The 11652-nt window shown below is 34.1% G+C and overlaps 1 protein-coding gene and 1 pseudogene across 1 annotated transcript in view; both read right to left on the bottom strand.

Moving 5' to 3' along the window:
* Positions 1-11652, bottom strand: part of LOC124450948 — a 43845-nt gene that overhangs the window by 23724 nt on the left and 8469 nt on the right. The window lies entirely within an intron of this gene.
* LOC124451179 lies at positions 495-10439 on the bottom strand (annotated as a pseudogene).

Raw genomic sequence — 11652 nt, forward strand, 5'->3', positions numbered from 1 at the left:
ATAGTTATGAAAGTTTGTGAAAAATTTTAGAGTGTCGGGCTTTAAAACTTAATAAAAAATACTAAGGGGCGGATTACATGATCCCGTAGCCGGGATTAACCAAATGTTAAATCATTTTGGCAAATGGAAACGATTCAATACTTATCATCAGATAAATCTTCTCAAGCAATTTCCATTTCAATAGTTCGTGAGGTACGGTTGATTCAAATATCGTCTTTACACATTGACATGTCTTTTCCCAAACTTCTTCGGAGAACGTGTTGCCATTGGATATGACGAGATTTTTCAAACAATTGGTACCAGATCTCGCTAACTGCTCGTTATCTAAAGACATGTATTGAATGAACGAGCAAAGCAGGACATGGTGTTACAAAGCATTTACAGTCGAACCTGTAAGAAACTCTGATACTTCTTGTATACTAATGTACCTCAAACCAAACCAATCACTAACTCTGATATTTCAAACCAATCACAAACTATGACAGAACGAAAGAATCACCAAGGCGTATGCCAAGCAGAAACGCGTTGCGTAATCTCAAGCTTACCTTGTTTCACACACCACTCTAGATGGCGATACATATCATCAATAAGAATTTCAGCAAGAATATCAAAATACTGAGTAAAAACATCGATGATAGCATATAGAGCGTGATTACAAGTTGTTGTCATCCATTCTTGTTTCTATAAAAAAACATCACAAATTTCAAAACATCCTCAGCTGATGTCTCACTTTATAACGAGGAAATACAACACCTTATACACGGACTTTATTCTATGTAAAGGAAACGACCTTTCCAATAAGACCACTATAATGACATATTATCAACTACGCATTTTCAACCGTGGTCGATTAGGGGAGAATGGACAGGCAAAAATGTTTCTGAGCCAATCATAGTGCGCCATTTAGCCGGAAGTGACGTTTGCCATATAATGAGAGTACAATAATGACAGTTTTCTAACCTCCTGCCAATCTATCTGTCTGTCTGGTAGTTTCATGTTGTCGAAAATTCGAAACACGACTTTAAACACATCTCGCCACCAATGTTGGAGAAACGTGTTCCCGTATGTTTTCATGATTTCAAACATTACGGTTAGGCCTCTAGTTGATGGATGGTAAATAGCTCACATTCAAATTATACAATACATACTAATCTATACAGTACATACAGCTAAACATTTCCACCATACCTTGTTCTGACATCTAGTTTACATCGGTTGATGATACACGAAAGCTCAAAAAGGACTGGAAACCAGCCTTTTACTCAGATTCTGTCCTGCTCTGATATCCCAGCATCCTCTACTCCGTAGTCTTTAAACATCTGTTTATAAAAGAAAAGAAAACAGACGCCATTGGAAAATGCTACACGAAAAAGCGATTGAAATAGATGATTTGGATTTGATTTGATTCAAAGTGGTTAGCTTTGATGTGATTTTGCAAAATTTTAAATCATTTCAAAGGTGAAAAGAAAGTAGATTTGCAATCGTCGTACCACAAGATTTTCGGAAAAAAATTTGGCGCCATTTCGTATCATTGCTTAAATACTCGTGTCCAGGAAACTTGCGTTGCATGCGAATTCCGAGAAACACTTGACGGAAACTTGGAAAGAGTCGATGGTCGCGGAGAAATATTTTTCAAAAATCGTGGCTGAAAGAGAAAATGGGGGATGTGAAATTTATACACTGATAATCTTGTGGGATAAATGAATCTGTCAAAGCTTTGATTTACAAGTGCCGTTGAAACAGTAGAGAAACAGGGCTAGGAAAGTTAAAATAACTCTGCCTTTTGACTCGTAATTTGCATCAACTAAAAATGTTTCATACATTTATTTCATTTCTTCATTAACTCTCGTTTAATTTTCATTCATGCATCATGAGGCGAACATCCATCGACTTCATGGTAAATAAATGTTTACCTTAAAAACTTATACAAATATGGCTGAATTACCATGAAAAGAACAACACAGAAAATTCTTGTTACAAAATAAACGAAGTTCTCTGTCACATCCGAGAAACACATTTACTTGAACGATATTCAAATTCAATTTGAATTTAATTTAATAATATTTTACAGATTTCTAAGTAGTTCAAGCTTGGAAACGGATTCACCATCATGTCATCAAACATATGCAACCATTTTTATTTTAAAATTTTAAAATTTGCATCGATACAAGAACCTTACCCAAGAGAACAACAGACAGGTCGGCGGTAAGATTAGAAGAAAAAGCTCCTTCCTTAAACTTCAAACCTGTTGTTTGAAAAGCGAGTTCCACGATTCCTTCATCATGATCGGACGCAGCCAAATGAAAAACGGAGAAAACATTTTTCCAACCAGATTTAATGTTTGCGGCTTGCGAATGCACCATTTGTGTAACACATCGTACGACCATATCTCGAATTGTGGAAGAACTAAAATGTGAAAAATTCAGTTGTTGATTCAAGCAAATCGTAGACTGAAAATTGCAGTCCTTGTTGCCAAGTTCATAAAGATATCGAAGAAAAAATTTGAATCAAATCCTTCGAATTATAACAGACAAAACAGAGCGATTGATTGAAAGACGTCATTTGTAAAATTCTTCGTAAAATTTCAACTTGGAAAAGAATCTGCAAAGTCTGCCACAAGTTTTGTTTATTTGAGAGAAAGATTTTCAAGCTGCCAGAACTTTACATTTTCTGACAGAATTGACTCCTGCATAAACTTACCTGTTTTTCTTCACTATGTATTCAAAAGGTCGGAGAAAATCATTTTGAAATCGAAAATTTGGCAATTCCCCCTTTTCCAAGAACTTCATGGATAATTGTCGCAAAGAGTCGACACCGAAGAACGCAACTTCTTCATTAGGGTTACAACCACACTAAAATGGCACATAAATTATCTAAGATGGAGAAGTACTATAGTTGGTAGAACATTGGAGATGAAGGCAATGATTATCTTGTTTTTATAATTGAGATATGAAAGAAACTAGGACTGTCTTTTGAAATATCATCATAGTTCACAGTTGATCTTGTAGTTTAGTTGGTAGAACATTAAAGACAATGATTATCTTGTTACTATACCTGAATACATCATAACAACGTGATGTTATTATCCATAATATAAAGATACAATCTTAGTCGTTAATAATCGCTAACCTTGTTAAAATGATCTCCAAACACAGCCCATATTCGTGACCATTGTAGCCGAATACGACCCATATTGCAATAAGCAATCTCTACGATCTTCTGCAGACTAAACATACGTATCATTGTAGGATTGGAAAGCTCAACTTCCGAAACTTGACGTAAGCCTTCCACGAAATCGACTTAGGAGAAAAACGATAACATTTCGAGAGTTGGATACAGAGGATAACGATACTTAGGATTTGAGAACTGGGGATTTGGATACTGGGGATTTGGGATACTTGGGATTTGGATGCTTGGGATTTAGTATTTGGGAACAGGGGATTTGGGTACTAGAAATTTGGGTACTTGGGATTTCGAGTATTGGAGATTTGGGCACTTGGGATAAAGGATGGTCAGTGAATTATGGTCAAGTTAGATGTATAAAAATCTTATGTAAGATGCAGTTTAATGTATACATGCAAATCTACCGATAGCATCACCATCCAGTTCCACTGATCCCGTGAAAACTCTAAACGTAATAAAACACAATGAAGAAGTTGAGATGAAGATATTCTGCTGAGAGAACATAACGTATGGACAGTGCACGAGTTCTTCAAAATTATATTTTTATGTTTATGTTCAAGTTGATTCTCTCTACCTCAAGCCAAGATTTCCCGATGTAATTACTATCCGTTTGAGCGATGGTAAGAAGTGTCTTGATCGTCTCGATATTCTTCGTTTTCATTTCATAAATATGCGTGGCACTGGTCGCAGTAACTAGAATGAACCTGGATAGCGCTGGTACGAAATCATCTCTTTCCAACTACAATGTGAAACGAGTTATTAGGAGTATCGAAAAATGACCTTAATGGTAAAGAATCTCCATTCATATTCCCTAACATCATTATAACTAACTGTAATCATTAAAAAACTTTTAATAAAAGACTATTTCACATTCACATGGATCCTGATATATCCATATATGTACACAAACAGACAATTAATTCAAAGGTAAACAAAATCTGTTTTTATAGTATACATATGAGTATCATCTAAACCTAAAACATATAACACGCAAAGAACACGACGTGTATGTAACTACGTAAATATATTTATAAATTTCAACAATTCAACATTCAACATATTTTTGAATATATATTTATGTCCGGGAAAGGGTCACCAGGGGATGAAAAGGTATGCAGAGACATTAATGTCGTTATATCATAACCAAATATATTAAAATGAACAGAATGTTGTGTGTTTATCAACTTACAGGCATGCTGAATATGCAAGATATTCGTATTGCACAGCGGATTCCATCAAGACAAAATGAAGCAACAGAAGAATCGTCGTTGTGTTGTAGATTGACGCTGAACGCGGCAAGAAACGGACTCCATGCAACCTTAAACACACAAAACAAATTGGTCAACAATGGGGACTGGGGCCGGTTGTAAGAAGCAGATTTAAAGTAGTGGATTTTCTCAATAGAAAATCCAGTTAAATCATTCATTGGTAAGTTTAAAGATTAGATTATCAAACAAATTTACTCTTAGTCGTCGCAAATATTCATTACATATAATCTAAGTCTTTTCTTTAAAAAGATTAAGATGAATTCATCATGTTTTGGAATCTACGCTTCCCGCACTTGGCATTGTCCGTATAAGTTGACATCACAATTAACGCTTCGTTAATCAATCCTTACATACACCACAAACACCGTACCTTCAACATTGTCTTCACGTGACCAATCTGTGTCGTCGTGACAAAATCCGTCTGAATATGACTCACGTCTTCCATTTGTGTTTTGGCGTTTTCCGCCATCTGCTCCATTTCCATAGAATAGAACATACGACGATGTTTCTCACTTTTCAAATCTGTAAAGTGGAAGCACAATAAAAAATCTCTTTAGTTTCATGAAAATGCATTGGAGCTCTCTTAAGACCAACAACGAACATCACAATATCCATTATAAGCCCCTTTCCTACACCCATCTTAAGACCAACACCTTCATCTCAAGACCTCCACCTTCATCTCAGAGCTAGGACTCTACACTTCGCAGTCAAGACCTTTACCTAGCATCTGTACATTTTTTTCAGTTAAGCCATGATTCTCGTATTAATGTTCCAATACATACATGTAGCATCGTATCTACTGTTCACTTTTGGTGTATGTTTCATCTTGATTTCATTCTGTGCAATATCATCATAAATTGCTTCAAGATATTCAGATGGAAGATCTTTACTGTCATCTATACCACGATTCATTTAAATATACTGCTCTTTCGTTATCTCCCGTTTAATCTTAAAGAAAATTTCACGTGATTACGATGTCACATCTAAAGGCTAAATTTTCACGTGATTCCAATGAAGGCTCCATATCAACGCCATGAAAATCTAGCGTGACCACAATGGAGTCACGTGATCTTAGACATAAAGTCACTTTTATAGAAAACCATTGCAAATGAAGTAAGTCTGTGTAACCTGTGAACTATGTAGATCAGTAGTCAACATGATGATGGAATAAGCCAGAACGTAGGCAGCGTCTGCACTAGCAAACACATCGTCACTAAAATATAAATGATAAATATAAAATAAAAGTTTATCATAGACAGTCTAACCTAGCTATATCTAGACATGTTTGTTCATGAGTAAGGTTGTAGAAACGTCAGTAAACATCAACAACAACAGTCTTTCTCAGGACTCTACAAACCTGGATGATCTACATCTACAAACATGTAACAATACTCCCAGTTCAAACAACTCACTTTACATCTATCTAACAGCAGATTGCAGCCCTCAAAACTCGAATAATAAAAGTTCGATGAGAAAATACTTAAAAAAAAAACAAAAATCGTCAAAAACCTGTCCTAAATTACTGTTGATGGTAAATAAAGAAAAAAATTAACACATGGTTCATAGACAAAAGTCTTTTCGTAAGTTTCACGAACCAGCATGCAATGCGAGATGTAAAACAACAGATAAATGACACAAATCATGTCCTTACTTTGGGTTCGTTTCACAGAACCTACTCGCAAACTTCTCCATGAGTCGATCGATCTTTTGCGCTTCACCGGGAAGCCAGAAGTTATGTAAGAACAATCGCAGAGCTTGCACAAGATTGGTACCAGTGAAATCCAACTGATCTATATAGGCGTACATTATCTCCCGTTCATACCTAAGAAGTATAGGAAGACACGAGGAACAGTTAAGGATGTGAAGAACAGTTGAGGATATGAAGAACAGGTGAGGACATGACGAATAATAGATCTAAGTCTACTATTGTTTGATTATTTTGAACAGTGGCAAATCTTACTGAATTCTGTCAATATTATCCACTGGATAGAGAAATTTCAAGCATTTAAAAAGATTGTTTTGTTTTTTATGAACAAAATAACCAAGAGATTTGAAGATAATGCTTAGTTTCAAACAGCTTTTGTCCTTTTACATGGAGTTTAATGCAACCTTAAACACATTTTAAAAACTTTTGATTTTGCGATTAAATTTTCTGATTTACTATTTCATGTATCATGAGCAAACCATCCATGGGCTTCATGGCAAATTCACATAATCAACTTTTCTTGACTCAATTTATGTTGAAATAAATACTTAAGATGAGAATCAAACGTCGTAACGTGATTTTCACGTGTTTGTCACGCGAGGGAGATGTGAAAAAACATACTTACTGTCCTGGATCACCAATCAGCTCACCAATCATAGTCTAAAACCATAAAACGCAACACTGGGTCAAAATCCAAAGCAGCATTTAATGTTTCTACAAATTCCTTAAAGATAGCGTGCAAATGAGACAAAATGAAAACTTTAGTGAAAGAAGACAACATCATGTGAAATGAAAAATAAGAACTGCAAGGGATATAGATGGTCTAAAATGATCATCACTTTGTCTAGTACATCATAAACAAAAGGATTGCAAGGGATATAGATGGACTAAAATGATCATCACCTTGTCTAATGTATCATCTGTGTGTAAGAATTGAGCGACTTCGGTTGCTGTCTCACCAAGGAGACCTTCAGATTGAAGGAATTTTACACCTTTTGATGGATTCTTGTTAAATCTTAAAGCAAATCACAAAATTGAATAAAACTACGAAAGATAAACAAAATTGTTGACCAAACTTACAATTGAATTCCCTTTTCTTTTGTCTCCTTCTTCTGTTTAAGACTCTCAAATTCTTCAACATTAGCGATGGCTTTTGTACTATTAAAAGACGACTGACTACCCCCCGTTTTTTGAGATTGTAAATCTCAAATGTAAGAGGTTAGCATAGATCATTAACAGATAGCCTAGATCATCGGGAAGATAGTATAGATTATTGAGAGATAGACTAGAACATTGAGGGTAGCATGGGTCAATAATGAGTAACTATAAACATTAAGGTATAGCCTAGATCCACCGCGAGACCAGCAAGGGTAAGTAAGATAACTAAGGGATAGCTTAGATCCTGAGAGGTTAACTACAATTGTTGAACAACTAGTTACGATTAAGAACATTAATGTGTGTACAAGAAAATAATGGAGTACCTTCGATAAATAGGGGATACAGCGTATAGAAAGATGGAATCTTGATGGAGACAAAAATCGTCAGTGTAGCAGATATCAAACGAGGCGTACAAGGGATCATAAAGCGATAACTTATCGAAATGTATAACAATATAAAGTTTATATTCGTTACAAGCGAGTTTCTTCAGTTTCATAAAGATGTTAAAACTCACCAAAATTATCGTCCACCTGAGAATCAGGTTTAAAGTAAAGATCCCTGCTCCAATCTACCATACATTTAAGAATAGAAAAGAGACATTCCAAAACTTGGATACGAATACTGCGTCCTTGAACCTGGAGAAATCATATAAAAATAAGACGACATTGATACTATTCATATAAAAACGTGATAAAAAGATGTATTATAATCAACTTTGTCAGCACAAAATATTAGAGACATGTTCAAGTCCTTTTCATGTTGATAGACTATGTCCCAGTCCTTTTCATGTTGATAGACTATGCTCCGGTTTTTTCATGTTGATGGACTATGTCCCAGTACTTTTCATAACAATAGACTATGTTCCAGTCCTTTTCGAGTGGCATAGATATGAACAAGAGAATGTATAGAAGTAAACATTATGAAACATATTCATCAACTTACTGGTGTCGCTCCTAATTCAATAACTTGACGTCCTTGGGCAACTTTAGACAAATCATTGATCAATCTTTTAAAGATATTCGACAAAGCCAATTCACAGTCGTAATTGTTGATAAAATCAAAAATTTGATTTAATCAAAGATAAAATCAAAAATTTGTTGTTTGGTATATTGATAATTAGTAAGGGAAAGGTCACACCTCACCTCTTGCACACCCACGAAGAAAATTCCAATGAGAGAATTGTGAAGACTGAATATAGGATGGGATTTGGAAATAAAAGATGCTTAATTGTTGTACAGGGTTAAGCAAACAGAGGAGACATTTGGTAGAACTGGAGACAATGTCAGTGCAAGCTTTACACCGAAAGTTGACGGTTTGCACCAGCTAGAGAGTTCTCACAAAAGTCTCAAGGTTTGCATAAGCCAGTACAAACCAAAAAAACATCTTTTAGTTCTTTGTAAATAATAGTAATGCGAAACAGACAACTTTAAGAAAAAAGTTTAAAATTTTTCTCTAACATGTATTTATGATTCATTTGCAAATTATCTTTGATTGATATAATTGATGTAGCTCAGATACGCACGTTTGTACAGGCTAATGCAAACACAGTTTAAGTTTTTATTAAGTAAATAGTGATGTCGCCATGTCGGATGAATAGCTTTAGAACATTGAGTTTTGATGTCGTTAAACATTCACGGTGTACATTAAAAAAACACAATTGATTTTATTCAACTTTCTGATGATCAGTGAAAGACTCTCAATGAAAACAAAAGGTTTCCAAAGAAATAAATGATCATAAAGTTCCGAAATTTTCATAGCGTGACTAAACTTGAGAACTGACTACGCTACTTAACACAATCGCTTTTATAGAAAATTGATCGATGGTTTTTCAAATATTAGTTGTTTATATAAATACCTTGGTAGAAGCTTTCAAACTTTGGAGGTACTTGTCTTCTTTGGCATAAGAGAAAACTTCAAGCAAAGTAGAAATGATTAAATATGGTTTATTACATTGAAACAAGAAGGAAAATTTTCTCCCTCAAATAAAAATGAAAATAACAAATTAGAAACAGAAAACATTGAGTTGTCGTACTTCATGTAAGAAAAGATATAATATCTTTTAACAAAGGCTCCTTTGATGAGGTATAAGCTTCTCTGCACTAGGTTAAATTAATTTCTCATTTGGCATTTTCCGTTTTTTGTGAAGTACTTTCAGTAACATATGTTAGTTAAGTTGTAAGGGTTACAAACGTCGGTATCTTTGGTTAAAATGGTTGAACGAGCATACAGATTTTGTTCGAGTGGTCTCCTTTGATTTTAGTAAAACCTTTGATTCAGTTTCAAATAACGTCGTAGTTTAAAATTTTTCTTTTCCAATCTGACTCCGGTTACTTGGTGTCTCTTGCCTTTTTTGTTGATCGCATAAGTTTTTATGCTTCGTGCAATTACTTAGCGACATTTTTTTCTCTTAGAAATTCAATGAACGCTTTTTTAAATAGATTATTGTGTTGTAATTTTTCTTTAGAAACTGAAATATTTTAGTATGCATTTAAAAAGAAATAAATAGTGAAAACCAACTATTTACTTGCACACTTGGCCTTTTATATTGACAACAAAAAATAGAAATATTTAAAATCACAAAATCCTAGTTTAAAGATGATTTTTATTTATCTTCAAATTGTAAAAATAGACCACCGTGATCCTTCATAATAACCTCATACTCATGCAAACTAAATTTAAAACTTGTCAACTCTAATTACCAACTTTAAAACCTGGATCATGTTTCTCCATTCTCCTCTTTTGCATTTGCCTCTTTTCCATCTTTGCAGAATGTAGTCAGTCTTCTTCTTAATTTAACCCTTTTAGTCGCGAATAGTAAAATCCTTCACATTACGAAAGTTTTAACAAGACTTGTTACTTTAAACTAAATGGTTTGAACCCGGGAGTATCGCTACATGTTTGTAAATGAAGATCGTCCAGGTTGGTATAGTCCTGAGAAGGACTGTTTTTGTTGTTGTTTACGGATGTTTCGACAACCTTGGCGGTAGTCATCTTCAGAGTCAAACTGAGCCTTGTTGACTGACGTTTCGGCAACCTTAGCGGTAGTCATCTTCAGAGTCAAACTGAGCCTTGTTGACTGACGTTTCGACAGGGCTGTTCTCGGGACTGGTATAGTCCATCAACATTATGACAAATTTTATTTTAAAAAATGAAAATAGAAAGTGAAGTTTATCATTCTTCAATATTTTAATCAAAAAAGTTTTACTCAAAAAAAATCAATTCTTAAGTTCAAATGAACTTGTGTCAAAATGGTAAAAGCTTTATTCATTAATTTTCATCTCAGTTATTTACATGACGTCATGATGATGTTTTTACATACGGGAATTGTTGACAGTATATAACATTTTCTGTCTTTAAGGTCATATGTACATAATAAACGTACAAAAATGATCTCTCACATTTTTCAACTAATGACCATAAAACCCAATGACATGACATGACATAATGATGGTGTTTTATAAATGTGAATTTTTAACATCATACAAAACTTGTTTTCACGATATTAACATGCTTAAGGTAAATTTTATTTACAGTTTTTGAAAGAATGTTCAAAGAAAGTCACTCTATGATATAAACAAAATAATCTTCATCTACAACAACACCATATTGTCAAATGACTCAAAATGAATGAGTTCTCGACGTTTAATATATAATATTATATAATAACCGGAAAATTTTGAGCAAATTCATTGCTCGAGAGCTATGATCTATAACAGGACAGATACACGGAATTCAGGTCACAGAAAATTCCTGGTTTTTAAATGACAAACGAACGGAGAATTTATTTGAATATTTACCTGAATATATCCCTGAATGGGCAAATAAAGAAATTAAGAATGCCCAGTTGAAGCATTGGACGTATTTGAGCAAAAAGAAAAGAAAAAATCCGGTTTTCAAACATTGATTTGCCCCGGCGGCTCGTGGCCACTCAGTTTTTATCACAATGACGTCATACCCGTGTATATATAACTGTATAGACAACGGTTAAATGTTATCTATTTGTTAAATAAAAATAACCAAATTATCTAACCATGCATTTTTATTAAAAAGTAAATCATCAACATGAAATTTGTTCAGAGATACAATACATAATAATAAGTTTGGCAGAGCATCTTACAGTAGTAGTCTAATCTAGAGGATGTCCTGTTTAAGGTGGTCATATACAAGTTGAAGGCACTATTTTTTCTAAAAACTCAAAATTTTTTTTTATCATTATCGGTACTTTATGCTGTGATTTTTATGAATATTCTAATCGTTTTTCGTTAAAACTATCATTTACCCACGAAAAATGCTTTCCAAGTTGTCTTCTTATAGTTTTTGTTTCATAGCAACGCCTTA

The sequence above is a fragment of the Xenia sp. Carnegie-2017 genome, unplaced genomic scaffold, assembly GCF_021976095.1.
Source record: "Xenia sp. Carnegie-2017 unplaced genomic scaffold, XeniaSp_v1 HiC_scaffold_24, whole genome shotgun sequence".
Lineage (NCBI taxonomy): Eukaryota > Metazoa > Cnidaria > Anthozoa > Malacalcyonacea > Xeniidae > Xenia > Xenia sp. Carnegie-2017.